This window comes from Oxyura jamaicensis, chromosome 15, assembly GCF_011077185.1.
Source record: "Oxyura jamaicensis isolate SHBP4307 breed ruddy duck chromosome 15, BPBGC_Ojam_1.0, whole genome shotgun sequence".
Classification (NCBI taxonomy): Eukaryota; Metazoa; Chordata; class Aves; order Anseriformes; family Anatidae; genus Oxyura; species Oxyura jamaicensis.
In genome coordinates this window covers 10,046,157-10,052,303 of record NC_048907.1, presented here as the reverse complement: position 1 = coordinate 10,052,303, position 6,147 = coordinate 10,046,157, and positions in this window count along the sequence as shown.

The window sequence follows — 6,147 nt, the reverse complement described above, 5'->3', positions numbered from 1 at the left end:
AAAAAAAAAATCAAAACTAAGAGGTGCAAAGGGAAGCGAAGGGGCAGGGAGGCGTTGCTGCATAGTCAGAGGCGCTGGCAGGCCCGCAGGAAGGGGTGTGCCCACCACGTGCTTCCCATCGCCACAGCTGTGTTTTGGGTTAAAGTCACTGTACTGAGAGCATTTTGGTTCCAGTGCCCGAGCATCCAACGGGTGCGTGCAGTGTCTGGCGCCCGCCTTTCCTGGCTGGGGCTGGGTGTGCAGTGAAAGCACCCAACGCCTTCACCGGCTGCTCCAGGCCTGGAGCCTGGCCTGCAGTCCTGGCTCTGGCTCGCCTCTATGGGAAACAAAGTTTTTAACTCTATAGATCAAATGGAAAAAGAAAAAAAAAAAAGGGGGGGGGGGAGGGGGTGGTTAAAAACCTCCCCACCCTCTTGTGCAGCTGGGCAGGTCCCTGGAGCCCTCATCCAGGAGCAGCTGCTGCTGCCACAGGGAGGAACAAGTGGACATTGGCAGCCAAGCCGTCACACACAGCACACCCTTCCCTGCTCCAGATCTGTGTGGTGCTTTTGCAATGTTATTCCTTTGCACCTCCAGGTTTGCAAGCACCGAGCACCACTCGGTACACGCTCAGTGCTCATGTGAAATCTCTCCTGGGATTGTCATGGCAACCGGCAGCACAGAGCTGGGGAGAGAGGCCTGGGGATGCTGGATGCTAGGGACAGCAGGGCACAAGGGGAACTGGGCACAAAGCAGCATCACATCCAGTGCTACAGACGCCACACAAGAGCACTAAACCAGTGGCCGTGCCCGCAGCCTGCAGCTCACCCATCCACTAGGGCGAAGCGGTGGTACCTGCGTCCTCGCACCCTGCCCGCTGTGGAGCAATGCCTCCGCAGCTCCCCAGGGACTCGGACCTGAAGGCACAAATGGCAGCACAGAGAGGGGCATGGCACCAGTGGGACATGAGGGAGGGCTTGGGGAATTAGAAGGGGCTTTGGGCCCTACAGGATGTGGGAAAGTTCCTGAGCATTGGCTAAAGGATGGTAGTAAAGGGATGGGGGGAGGAAAGGAGCAGCAAAAGGAGGCTAAAATATATTGACGCAGGCAAACAACAAGCTCAGCAAAAGCCAAAGTTCAAGACCTTGGAGTGTCCCGGTGGGAAGTCCCTGAATCAAGGACCAAAACACGCCACCTTTGTTGTCCTCCCTACAAACATGCATTGGGGATCAGCAGCCACTTCACTCTGCAGCACAACTTGGCCCTCACACACCTCTGCTCATTTCCCAGGCTTTGCTGCAGAACTGAGAAGTGGGGCAGCTTTCCCTGGTTGCCACAAGCACCTTCCCTTTGCCTGGTTGGGAGCATGACCCTCTTCAACCAGCGCCTGAGAGGCTGAGTGGCCTCCTGGTTCCCAGGGAGCCTCTCACTGAGCCCATAGCAGGGGATTTACCTGCCCGTGGCTCACTAACACGGCCTGAACATGTGGTGGTGCACGAGAGTGCTGCAGTGCCGGGTGACCTTACATTTGTACCGTGCCTTTTGCAGGAGGGAACCTGATTAATACCACAGTCATCACGCACTTCCATGCAAGCTGCACACAGCCGCCATTTCACCCCCCTCTGCAGGGCCACAGGTCCTGCGAGACACGGGGCAGGCCCAGCACAGCCAGGGGAATGCTGGCAACAACATGAGTTGGGCCAAGCAGGGGCAAAAAGAGCAGGGTCAAAAGCTCTGCTCCCGTGAAGTTGCACAGAAATCTCTCTCTCGCCTGTTCAGTCAATTTCTACCCAATTTGGAAGAGACCTGATGGGCCCAGCCTTTGTGTTTGTCTTCAGAAAAGCAAAGATTGCCTTCAGTCCTCAGAAAACATGCGATTAGGCAGCTGCGTTGTGCTGCACTTCCAGGCAGAGATGCTGGTAAGGTTCAGCACTTAGAGGTAAGGTGCCAGCGGGTCATGGCACCCAGCGCTGTCATGGGTTGGCCCTCAGAGCAGGTGCTTTGCAGAGATTTCTTCCCAGGCAAACGTTTACATTTTAGTCTCCTGACCCAGTAAATGGAGCTGGGTTTGTAATAAAGGCATGGGAATCGCCGCGTGTTACAGTATGGATCCAGCTTTGCTAGATTAGAAACCTGATTAACAGCCTCGGGAGAGATTAGACTTGGCTATTTTGAGAGGGTTTCATTGCAGGCCGCGTGTGACGGCCGGGACAGCTTTATCGTCCACAGGCTGTTTTCTGGGCCAGCGGACACTTCTGTGATCTTGGGGAGGCCAGACGAGGGAGTGACATTTCACTCTGCTAATAGCTGTGTTTATGTGCTCTGCAGAGCTCATCACTGGATAACCACAGCAATTACACGGGGGAGTCATATTTACATGTTTTAACTGTGAAATGCTGCGCAAACAGGGAAGGATAATCATTAACGTGGGGAGCTGTTAACCTTCAGCATGTGTTTGGGCTGGCGAAGGAGAGGGCTGACAGAGCAAAGTCTGTCTGTTAGTAAACACTGAAGGAACGCCGAGAAACCCTTTTGGTTTTGTGTGTTATGGATAGGCAACTAAAGGGCATTGTGTCTGCAGCCTCTGTGCTGTGAGAAACTTTTCACCACAGAAAACAGGCAAAACGGGGGAAGTATGGTAAAATTTGGTAAAAAAGGTGACAGACCAAATGGAGTTTTGGTCTGTCAGCCTGGAAGCAGGAGGAAGGGAGAAGACAAAGCACGTGTCACAGGACTACAGGGCTGTAGTTTGTACACACACATTTTTTGTCAACTATTGTGATAAAAAAATCCCATTATTTAGGCATGAAGCTTGCTGCAGGAGTTTAGTCAGTGGCACAGTGACAGGGCAGTAGCAAAGAGCAGCCTGGTGTCCTCTGCCCTCGCTACCAGTGCCTCACTACCAGAGCAGGGAGGACGGAGACGTGGTGGCAGCGGCCACCACACACTGACCTGGTGGAGCGACCGCCTTGAGGCCTCGGTCCTGTGCTTGGCCACAGGTTATTACTGCTGCCCTCGGGCTAATGTGGTCTGGAGGCCAAAGAGAAACGACAGTGAAAAATGTGAAATCATAGAATCATAGAATATCCTGAGTTGGAAGGGACCCACAATGATGCAGACTTTAGGCTGTTACGGATCTCATTAGGAAGTGGGGAATTGAGGAGGGAGAAAGATTTTTTTTAAAAAAAAAAAAAAAAAAGGAGGAAAGGGAGGAGGGATAATTCAAGCAGACAAGCAGTAGCAGGTTTGTAGTCACATCAGCTATACCAGGTAAGGAAGTGGAGCGTGCCACCCACTGAAACGGTGCTTATTTGAGCATCGGTGGGAAACAGATGATTAATTCAGGCCTGTAAGGAGATTATGGCGTATGTGTACAGCAACAGCCTCCAGCCCCCGAAGAGCAGATGTTGTCTAAGCTGCAATTTGCTCAGCTGAGCTGGGGCTGGGGCAGCACAGAGAAGAGCTCAGCGCCTTGCAGGAGCATTGCCTCCCCTTCCAGCACAGGCCACCTTCAGCTGGGCCTGGGTGTGGGTGCAGGGGCTGCCCTCCTGCATGAGGCACACACACAGCTCTGCTGTGTTTGCTGCTTGAGGCAAGGCACTGAGATGCAGGGCGGGCTCTAACAGATGTCCCTTTGGTGTGGCTCTGTCCTGGAGCAGGCCCCTTTGGGGGCTGCTGAGCTCCGACCCCAACTACTCCATCCTACCAGCCTACAAACCCTGCCCTTATGCCACCTGTGTACAGCAACTACAGGCCTGCAGCTTTGCTGCAGTCACATCAGCAGGTTCCCCCTCCACATGGCAAACAATCTCTCTGTTTGTATTTGTTTAGGAAAGATGTTTGTTTACAAAAGCCCCCCAGCCCTCAGAAGCACGTGTTTTACATCTGCAACCCGTTTCCCAGATGTAGCAATCCACCCGGGCCCAGTTGCAAAATAAGATCTTCTCGCCCTTGGCAGCCCTGCTCTGTGTCACAAGATCCCTGACTTCTAATGGGTTTTTAGTTTTGAAGAAGTGTTTGCTCAGCCAGTGCACAGAACTCCTGCTCTTATTTATTTTTTTCACTTGAAGTGTTGCAACTGCTGGGAGAGTATTTTTTTTTTTTTTTAATGATTCATAAGTAAATTTTAAACAACATTTACTGCAGAATACAGCTTGTTTGATTTCACAAGCAAGCAACTTGAATCACAATTCAAATGCAACTATTAATGCCACTCACCCTCCCTGATGCAAATCACACATGCACAAAAGACAAATCTAAAACTTTCACCAGTCAGTAACACCACCCCCTCCACACCCCCAACCCTTTGTTGTTCTCTCACTGGAACCATGAGCTTTCATCCTGGAAACACAGGGACTGTACTGTCTGCACAGGTGAACTCTTGCTTCTAAGGACAAAGAAACAACAGGATGACTCAAAGAAAACCAATGTGTGCTCAGTAATGGGTGTAGCCAAACTCAAAGATGCTTTCAGCCGTTACCTGTTACTGTAACCTCAACATGCTGCCTTATGCAGGCACGTGGCTAGCTTCTACATAAATATCACACCGAAGAGAAGGGTTAGCAAAATAAATAGCAACGCACTATTTAATCTACTGAATTCTTGTACAAGTCTACACAACTTGAAATATGTGAGCAAGAATTTTTTTTTTTTTTCAGAAGCTCGTGCACCAGTGCTGGACTCAGCTCTGTGTCTCAAAGAGTAGGGTTTTGCTCATAACTTAACTTTCTTCAGCTGTAAAGTAGATGATGATTTCTAAAGACGTCATAAAGGTATTCTAAATGTTAAATAACAATTGCACTCCTCCTTATGGGTAAAGGGCAAGCCATGCTGTGATGAAATTTGCATGTGTGTGTATATATATGTGAATATATATGTTTTTATATATACATATATATATATATCAGGATTCAAACTCTGTTTTGAACAAAGGCTTACTTTGGCCCTGCCATTGTCTTTGCTGGAACTAGAAAGCTCTGAAGCCTACTTGAGCAAGAAAGGCAGTTAAGCTATGCTATTTACTACAAAAAAATATGGAAATCTGAGCATGCAAAAACTATATATTATTTCTTAAAAACTGAAATACCTGTATTTTCTACAATAAAGGAGAATAATCAAGCAATCAGATTTAGATGTAACACAAGCACAGGATAAACTTGCTTTAGTTGTGATTGTTTTCCTTTTTAGCTACCTGGGATTTGTAAATAGAGACCTACACTATGGCTTAACCTTAGCACTACAGTGTCATATGCATGAAGAACCCTCAACTAACACAGGTGCCCACTTAATTACATTTAACAGGCCCAAAAAACATCTAGTGGAAGATTCCCAACTTTCTGACAAGGCATTTACCTATCTCTGTTTATCTGGAGGTCAGAGATCCTCCAGGTATTTTCCAGCTGGTAAGAAGCAAGATTGGAATTCACATTTTCAAAATTCTTCTGGTAATCTAATTGCTGATAGTTGGTGTTTTTCCAGTTCCTTTGCTTCATCAAAATTTAATGGGTTGTTACTATAAACATTTTTAATATGAAATATTTATTACTTTGATTATATCCATGTAAAAAAGAATAGTTTTTTATTCAAAGAATATCATGAACCTCTCAAAAATACAATTTGTATTCTTACTTTTTTCCCCAATCTAGAAAGATAATTTTTTCATCCCTAAAATAATAAGGTCAATAAAAGGTTAAAAAGAAAAATTTATCTGAGATTACAGCTTATCGGAGCATGAATAAAAGAAAGGATAGCAGGCCATCTTCCATTTTTCTCAAGATGGAAATACTATATTTGATCTCATATGTAGAGCATCCCCATCTCTTTGTAAGATGAAATGATGGATTATTGAAGAGACTGAATAAGCCTGTACTGAATGACTTAATTCTGCACCTCTGTCAGTCGAAAGGGCTCATATTAGATGCACTATTGATTATGTTCAGTAATTGCTGAACACTGAATTAAACCAAATAAAAAACAACTTCCTCCCCTAAATACTACGAGTTTTTGCTACCAATTTCTTACTTCATTCAAAGTGTTCAAACTCAAGCAACTAATGTTTTATATTTACATTCTATAAACCCTATTGATTTATCATCCTAAAAATAATCAAAGGATCACAACCACACAATTTAACCTGCCTTGGAGTAAGCAGAATTTCCAGGAACATTT